The sequence below is a fragment of the Falco punctatus genome (assembly GCF_963210335.1).
Source record: "Falco punctatus genome assembly, chromosome: Z".
NCBI lineage: Eukaryota > Metazoa > Chordata > Aves > Falconiformes > Falconidae > Falco > Falco punctatus.
This window is the reverse complement of record NC_137586.1, coordinates 25,876,625-25,886,004: the sequence shown is the minus strand read 5'-3', so window position 1 is coordinate 25,886,004 and position 9,380 is coordinate 25,876,625. Positions and strand designations below refer to the sequence as shown.

Here is a 9,380-nt window from a genome sequence, read left to right as displayed (position 1 = left end):
TTGCAAAACTATTTAGAAATTAAAATGTTGAAGAATTGGAGAAGTTCACAAATCAACAGACTTTTCCATGTAAAGACACTTATGTTCGAAAGAACATTGCTTTTGTTCCAAAAATAATCATAGCAATGACAAAAGTTCCAGTGTTTTTATCTGCTGCTTTCCATCTCTGCTGTCTTCTTCTCCCAGACTTCCAAGACATCTGAGGCTAGTATTTGTTACATTTCTTTCTGGGCCTCTTCTAACCCTGTGATTTATAGACTCTAAAGGTGGAAAAAAAATGCTTCAAATAAAATGAGGTGAAAGAAATAAAACTACTTAAAAGTGTTCTAGTAACAGCGTTTTCGCAGGCTTTTTCAAATAACATGCCAAATTATGTGAAGTTCTAGAAGAGCCTTTTAGGATGAGGTGTGTTTCAACATACACTTCATTGTTAAGGGTGTAGCCACTGCTCACTGATGCCAGCTGGAGTTTTTCACCTACCTTCAGTGGACTCTGGACAGAGGTGTACCAGCGCCAGAGACCTTCCTTCCTTCAGACTTAACTGCATGCACACACATGTCATAGGAATAGCTCTTGAAAAAGCCACAGCTGTTTCTTACTTCAAGCATTAAACCCAGGTGGATCATGTAACAACTCCTACAGTTGTGCTTGATTATTCCAAGTTTGCACACAGCCAACACTTTAAAAATGCCTAAAAAACCTGGATGGATTAGGCCACCCTGGCTGGAAAATCTGACAAAAGACATAACTTCATATAATTCTTGCTGATTTAGGCATGCTGCAAATTGCTGGACCCTTACAATAGACGCTGCATCATTGCATCCTTTGCCAGTTAGGAATAACACACACACAAACAGCTAAGAATATGGAACTGATCTATAGATTAAACTCAAGTGGAAATGGACTAATTTTCTCTTCATCTAAAGAGTCTGCTATTCCAGCTCTCATTTCTTGTGGACAAGAATGGAAATAATCAGATGACTAGCGAAAGCCCAGTTTTATGGACCTATTTTGGAAAGTGATCCCTTTATTAAATACACAGTATTTTATAGTACATTCGCTTCCAATGAATCAAACTGTAAAGATCTGTGTCACATTGCTTAATATCTTATGTTTAACCAATATGAAGTCAAACTTATGTTGTCCCTTAGTGAAGGGTGGGTATAATTACTTAAATACATACTTACAATTTTATCACCTGGCACAGAAAACAAAGTTCCATGGTCACAATATCCCTGCACAGTTCCCGGTGTTATTAATTTCCTTTTTATTAGCATGCATAACACCACAAAAATATGCTTCTAGGTGAATCTACAAGCATGCTCCTGTAAAGAAATGTGCAACTATAGCCAATACCAATCAACACTAAGGGAGTTCAGATGATATCCAGCTCTTGTGATTTCATCATGAGTCATAGCTGCTGTTTTCCTTGACTCATACATTTGAAACCCTCAGCTGTGGTGCTCATAATTATGTTTTACAATTTTGTCACTGATGAGGGGAAAAGGAATCTGCCTTTTTACATACATGCATCCAGACACGAGGCATGCAGGTGACACCCTTGGTCATATGCCAGACTACTGGGTATCAGATTTTGATGCACAAAATGCAAGAGATTGTTACAAAAGTGCTTTTCATCTGTTAATGATAATTTCTTGGTGACAGTGCAGTCGGATCCACATACATGAATTCCATTCCAACATTTCTTCTTCCTTGGTGCACTTTCACTAAAGAGAGAACTGCCATATTTTTCCTCTCAGAGAAAAACATTTATTAATTATATGGTATGGCATTCCATCCACAAATAAGCTGGTACAAGTCAAAAAAGTGCCAGAACACAGATGAAACAATTTCCTAACTTTTTTTTCCTTTTCTTTTTCAAACAAATTTTATTAGTAGCATCAGTAAGAAAACAACATTGGCCAGTCCTCTGTTGTTAAAAACTGTCACTCTATTGCATGTTTTCAAGACTATTCACATACTACTCAAGATGCCAAGTAGTCATGTAAGAATCAACATTACCTAAATCAGAAGTGGAGAGGGAAAGCATACAAGTGCTTTCAATACAAACATACGAATTTTACAGTTCAGCTCTCCTGAATATCCTCAAAATCGTTACCAAGTTTGTGAAAAGCAACTGCTCCAAACAAATTGCCTTTCAAATGTTCACATAGACCTCTGTAAATCCTAACCATTGTCTGAAGCATATACTGCTATTCCGGCAATGTCCAGAACAGTTTAAGCAAGCAGAGGAACAAGAAAAGAAAAAAAACTTCTATTGCCCTTATTTCTAACAATGAAAGTATTAAAGCTTTCTCTCAGGCTGCACTCAGCAGGAAGCAATTCTAGTTCAGCAATGGATTAAGCAGACAAACTAAAAGATCTGTCACATCAAATTTTGATGATGTTCCACATTTTAACTAACTTGTCATTTAACACAAAAACAAAAAGAGCCCAGTGCAAACTCTCCACAACACAGACTCAAGCAAGCACGAATTTAAGGGTTCCACTGAGCTGAATGCTCTAAGTGAAACAGAAAACCAAGGATGAGCATCTAAAGTATGTTTTTATTCGCTAAAGTAAGAAAGATTGTGCTCTGGCTGCTATTCTTACAAACATCCCCACCTGGCCTCTGCAAAAAGGGGGGAGAAGTAATGCAATTTTTATGGCATCCTCAAGACCACTCGTCACCTAGGTGTCACCAAGTGCTCATACAAGTCTTCTGAAATTACTGCTTTCCACCAAGACCCGAAACTGGCTCCCTTTAACATCTGTTAATCTAATTGGTTCCTATGAGCCTGTAACAATTAAATCTGTTGTCGCAAGGCACAACAGGAAAAAGGGATTTTACATATCCACAGCTGGGCTGTTAGCAGAGTAAACAGGCTGCCTCTGACTCAATGGATCTCACCAAAATTCAATTATTAAGCTGTGAGAACAACCCCTAAATGAAGCTCATGGCCTCAGCAACTGGGCCGAGCTCAAAACACTCATCAGCTACTCTGTCACAACAGCGGCCATAAGGAGGGGCCAAGGGTTCAGAATTTTGCCTCTCCAATCCTGCAGGAATTGTACAGCTACAATCACAGCAAATATGGAGTGAATCACTAGCTCAAAGTGAAAATAGAATTTTTGTACAATACATTCCAAAGCTCGCAATTTTTAGTTGGCTTGTGTTAAGAAGGTAAAAAACTGAAATCAAAATCCCTGTTTAGATTCAAAATATTTTCAAAAAATTGGAAGTTTTGCAACAGCTGAGCAAACTCAGCTCTTTATTTATGCAAAATACTTCAGTGGATTTAAATTAAAAGTAACTTTCAAAAAAAATGTAAAAGAAGTAGTAAAAATGGAACAGTGATACTCAGCTCAGTATCAGTCCTGGTCCTATCTCCACAGTCGCTTATGGATGTTGACACTTACAGATATCTCTTTGTGTACTTAGAGAACATTCTTACCTCCAGAAGGAATTCTCCTATGTCTAAGCAATGCGCATAAGGCTTTGCATAGCAGGAGCTGCAATGTCTTCTGTATCATCAGCATCCACCATAAGAAGAGGAACTAACACTTTGTCGTAACTTTTGTAGATCTCTAAGCCCAAACATCTCACAGCCTGAGAAAACAAGCCAGCCCTGCAGTTTTCTTCCAGTGTGCCAGATAAATGCCTTGTACAGCTAATTTCTTGTCCTTTCTACAGTCTAGTTTTAGGACTTAATGAAACACTTTTCAAAGCATTTTTGCTCTGTGCTCTCTTCTACGCTTCCAACCCCGGTATTATGCTACTTCAGCAGCTGGGCACAACTGTACTGAGGTGACACCACCATGACCCTTGGAAGGTCCTCAGAAGCTCTTGCAACAGATTACGTGCCTCAGACCTGGCCACCTGCAAGTTCCCCAGCTCCCATCTTAGGGTGTGGAAGGAACAAAAAGTATTATTTAACTTATGGGAGCCAGGGAATTAATAGCTTTCAACCTTTGCTTCTTTAAGGATTCTCACACCGCTGGCTTTTTTTTTTTTTTTTTTTTTTAAACTGTTTTGTCTGCTATTCATCCCTTTCTTAATCTGCGCCTCTAATTTTCACCAACCTTTGTGAAATTCCAAAAAGTCAACTTTTAAAACATAAATGTTTCTCACAGGTAAGTTAAGACTTTGGTGTTTGTAAATGGACGCCAAAACTTTCCCCTTTTCCAGACAAGGCCTATGAATCTGAAATCCCTTTTTCTTTTTTCTTTTTTTTTTTTTTTTTCTTTTTACTTTCTGGATGCTTCCTTAGACCATCACAATTACAGATACCTATTACTACATCCCATAATGTCAGCCAAGAATTCATCAGTTACATAATTCCTTTCCTCTGATGACTGCAGAACACTTCAAACATCTTAATTACACTTTGTAATCATTCTGAATCAAACTCAGTCAGCATTAGAAAGTTGCTCACGGTACATAGAGCTATTCGATACTCCAACAGGTAAAATTATTAAAAGTGTGCCAATATAACAACATTTCTTTTAAGGTTACTCAAATGCCTGCAAACACCCAATACTCCCAATAGGCTTATCAGCAGGTACAAAATTCTGAGCTATGCGTCCAGGTACATCTGAAAACAGTAATAAGGATCTATTTGTATCTTTGGGTTTAGAAATAGCTTTTAAACTATAGCCTTACCAGACTGTCATCTCATGAAATGTCATTTCGTGGCATTTCAGGTTAATAAGGCTGATCATCTCTGCTACCTTCAATGCTTTTAGAAGTTAACTCTATTTCCTCTGAGCTTTTATTTACTTATTTAATTTCTGCTCTGCCTAGAGTGAACTCTTCCATAGAACAGCCACGATGGAACAGAGAAAGATCTTGATTCACCATGAATACCTTCCCCACCAGAACATGCATTGGTTCATTAGTAGGAGTGACATGTGAGCTGCTACCGGCACAGCAGTGAACACAAACCACTGTGAGAGTGTCAGAATAAAGGACAGACATGAATGCAAACGAGCTACATTCAGACCTAGAACACAGCAATTTTTCAGACTGTCACAAAATGTTAAGAATCATGATTTTGTATTGCTAATCCTAATTCTCATCTCACTGTTGAGTAACATCCTAAACCAAAAGCGATGGATTTTTTAAATCATTTGCTGAAATGTAGCACAAATTAGTGTGCTATTAACTGTTCACTGATTTTATTTAATAAGGAACTGTATACACAGATTGCTGGTTAAAGGAAGTGAAAATGAATGGGATAAGGACTTTCCAAGCAAGAGTTACGGCATTTGGTCAATTCTCTTTTGATTCACTCCAATATTGCATGTGTAGATGAAGCTGCATCCCCTCTACATTTCAAAAGCATTAGTATGCCAGCAGTACCTCTGAGGTGGAGTCCTTCCAGCTGCCAGGAAAACAATCACCCAAAAGAATTCAGTAACAAAGAAAAGCAGCTTGATAACCAATCATCAGAGGATGGACTTGCGAGAATGCCAGGGCGGCAGACCTAGAAAGTGCTTTGGTTGCATTAAATATAATGTCATCTTCACATACATGTGTGCAAGGGTACTTTATTATCATACTCCTAATGGGTTTAACAGTTTCAGGAAAGGATATGAATGGTATCCAATTTCCAGAGAGAAATATGCTCAACGCAATCTGGAAAACTTGTTGGATTTCAAGGGATGTTTTCAACCTCCCTAGTATAGAATTTCTTTTTGTTCTTCCCAGCCTCAACTTTTCCAATACATGAAAAAAATAATTATCTGCAGGGAAGGATTTTTTCCTAATTTAATACAATCTACAAATCTTTAGAGACTACAAACTTTCATTCTCTATGGCATTAAATTTTACCCCCAAAAGAATCTTTGAGAAAATATTTATGTCCCTGTATTAATTTGTCTAAGAAATGGCTTTAAACATGACCCAGTAAAGGACAATTACAACCTTCTACCAACTAAACAAAACTATTTTGCTAAAAGTGATCTAAAAAGTGCAAAATGAAAGAAAATCATCAGCCTACATTTGGTATAGCCATTTCTTCCATTACAGCATTATAGGAATATTAACGGTTTGTCACCAGAATACCATTCTAATATTTCAAACGCTAAGATACTAATTCTAAAGACGTTTTTCATGGGCATCATGAAACATTTTATCTGGTATGTATAGCATAAGACAATATTCACCTTTGGGTCTGATCTGTTATCTCACCTCCTCACATCCACTCCTGCCATTATTCCATTGCACTGACAGTCAATAATATTCTCTTGCTGTTGTTTATTCTTTGTCCTAAGTCCTGCATTACCTTGCAGGGTGCTGTGATTACCAGACTGAGGCAAGTACTGCCCCTATGCAGAACTGCAGTGGCATGATCAGACCAAAGGACTCTTAGTGTCACGGATCCTGTCTACATGTATCAGATGTCCTTGATTAAGTCACATCTCTATTGATCTCATGCTGTTCTAAAAATCACTGAAGTAGGGATTTTGGCAGTTCCCCAGTATTCATAAAAAGTTCAGCTAGTAATATTTGCTGATGAGGCAGCCCAGTTCTCAGTTCAAAACTTTCACTGAATGCTTTTTCCATGGTCTATCTGCATAAATTATTACAGAAAAAAAAAATAATACTGTGTTGTTATGCCTCAATTGCACAAATTATTTAGACGCATGGGTCTGAGCAGCCACCAACAGGCTATCTGCAGGCTTGCTTAGAGGCTGTAATACCTCCCTCTTTTTAATAGCTTTGGAAAATAATCTAACAGCTCCAATAGCGTAAGATAGAGAGGGCCAGAAGGATGTAAGAGAAGAATCCTCTGTGAGATGTAGACAAAAAGGGTAAGTCAGCCTCAAGAAACGAAAAAGGAACTATTTCTTTCAAGCAGTTCAATTTTACTTGAACATAAAGTACTTGCCTCCACCACTGCTCTGTGCACTGCACTACTTTCTATGTAAGGTAGCCCCAATCCCAGTCAGGGCAGGAAAGCACGTTTCAGTAATATTACTGATTCCTGACAATCAGTCCTTCTCACTGTATATAGATTTCCTCTTTCACTGATAGCTTCTATGTAAGTGTATCTCTTTTCCCAGACTTCATGATGGCCCTATTTCTAATAAATTATTTGCATGCACAGGCTAACGTACCTGCTTATCTTCAGAAACAACTAAAGAGCGCGTAACTCACAGACCCTACATTTTTGAAGTCAGTGTTCTGTAGTATGTGGTAGAAAGAAGCAGGGAAAAGAAAGGTAAAACATAGTCTATTTAGCACATCTGAAAATGAGCTCAAGCTCTTTTTAGTTCCAGCAGCTGCCTATAATGGAAAAAATGAAGACTGGCTGTTGCCAGAAAAGTGGGCAGTAAGAAATAACAGATGTGAAATTTCAGCAACATCACTGGTTAGGTCAGTCATACAGACAGCTTCAGAGCCAGGGGACTGCAGTGTTCTGAGAGGCATGCTTGCTTGTTGAGCTGCTGAACTGCTCCTCTTGCTTAGCTGAATTTACTCAGTGACCTCACCTGTGAATGCAATCGGCAGGAAATACTCACATCCTCACAAGCACGTGTGGGCTCTGTGTAAAAGGTCCTCAATTAAACTTAGACACTACATTTTCCAAAGTAATTTTAACATTTCACTTCTCTTTTCCTCCATCCTACTCACCTTTATTTCACGGTCACTTAGGACAAGCAGGTAAGAAAAGACAAGTCCTTCAGCACAAGATCTTATTACGTGAGGGTCACAAGGAAAGTAAGATCAAAGAAACCAATCTAATCTAGTGTACACCTTTTTAAGAGAAAGGGCAGTGGGTGAAAACCACCCTTCAAAGAGTCAACTCGAATTACAGAAGCCATTTTCAAGGAAGAATGAAGTTTCTTGACAAGAGTTTAAAGGGGAAATTATGAATACAAGATCTGCAGAATTTATCACATCAAGAGCAAATTCTGTCAGCTCAATTTGCAAGATTAAGTGGAATTTGATTAAAATTAAATAAATTGAAGTTATATTTAGACATCAGAAATATGCCTTGAAATTGTACTGTGGATCACAAAGATGATTGCTGCTTCAGAAAAACCGATTACAAAGCTATTTTAGAAAAAAGTATGTCCAGTGAAGAATATGTAGCAGCAGAACTGAAGTTGGGCTGTCCACATCCATTGCAAGTCATTCTTCTGCTACCTTCAAGATCTGGTTGTAAAATGCAACTCTTAATAAGCCTAGATTTTCATACTATGTCTCATCTGGTGTATTTATGACCTGTTGCTGAAAGAAACAGCACTACTCTCCCCACCTATTTCCAGCTGCTTTTCCCCTCTTCGTCCCTTGCGTTACATCTAGCAATTTCTCAGCCACAGGACAAGCCAGGCCAGTGTAGTTATCTGATGTAGTTTTCCTTCCAGTTTTTTATTGAATCAGCAGCTTACCCTGAACTCACCTTGGAGCTGGGGGCTGATGTGAGAGAGGGGAAGAACAGGCTGAAGCAGTACTGCGACTTTTGGCATCAGCCTGCAGTTGTGCAACAGATGCAATGCTAAACTATGCCCTGAACACTATTACTAGCTTTATTCTTGCAGAATGAATATTCAGGCATCTTCATGATTCCACCTCACGCAGTGAGTCCCTGGGAGTTAAATGTCACAGCATGAAAGAAACTCTGCAAGTAGAAACAGTAATACTACAGCAACTGAAGGACTCCACAGGCACCAAAGCCCAGTGAGATAAACTGAGGTACATCTGCACAAAAGGCCTTACAATCCAAACAGATAAAAAGAGTAAAAAATTAATTAACTTTCCTACCATCACTTAGCAGGTTAGTAACAGAGGCAGAAATCAAATGCAAGAGTAAGGACAGGCAGCTCTATCTGCTACGCCACACACTGCTTCCTCTAGCTGCAACTGCTATTTACTCTCTGGTTGTGGCATGGCAACTCCTGTCAAGAACTGCACTAGGTTCCAGAAATAACAAAAATAAAATTAGCCATTGTATTTGCTGCTCCATAAGCAAATTATCAGTTCAGTGTGGTTTATAGCATCTGAAAGTTGCCAGTGTCTTCCCAAGGAAAGAGCACCAAACTTTAATATTTTCCTGACTCGGTAACTCATCCTTTCTCTCCTCACTCTGATAATGGACAAAAGGAAAGTATAGAAAAATGTCCACTGCTATTTTTGTTTCTATTAAATGGGAGTAGTTAAATGGAATTTTGGATTAGTGCTTTAATATCACCTTAAAGTTCTCCAAAGAAGTAAACAAAGATAAATTATATGAAAAAGAAGGAAAAAAAGGGCGAAGCAGAGACACAGAAAAGAGGTTGCTCATAGAGGAAAAGCAGTACAAATATGTAACTTCCTAGTTACTCTGGCTGTTAACAAACACAAGTAAAACCAGCAACACTGGCTACTGCTG

General features: G+C 38.4%; 1 protein-coding gene across 2 annotated transcripts in view; it reads right to left on the bottom strand.

Annotated features, from left to right (window-relative positions):
• LHFPL2 (LHFPL tetraspan subfamily member 2) overlaps positions 1 to 9,380 on the bottom strand; it is a 152,612-nt gene that overhangs the window by 48,729 nt on the left and 94,503 nt on the right. The gene's annotated exons all lie outside the window — the stretch shown is intronic.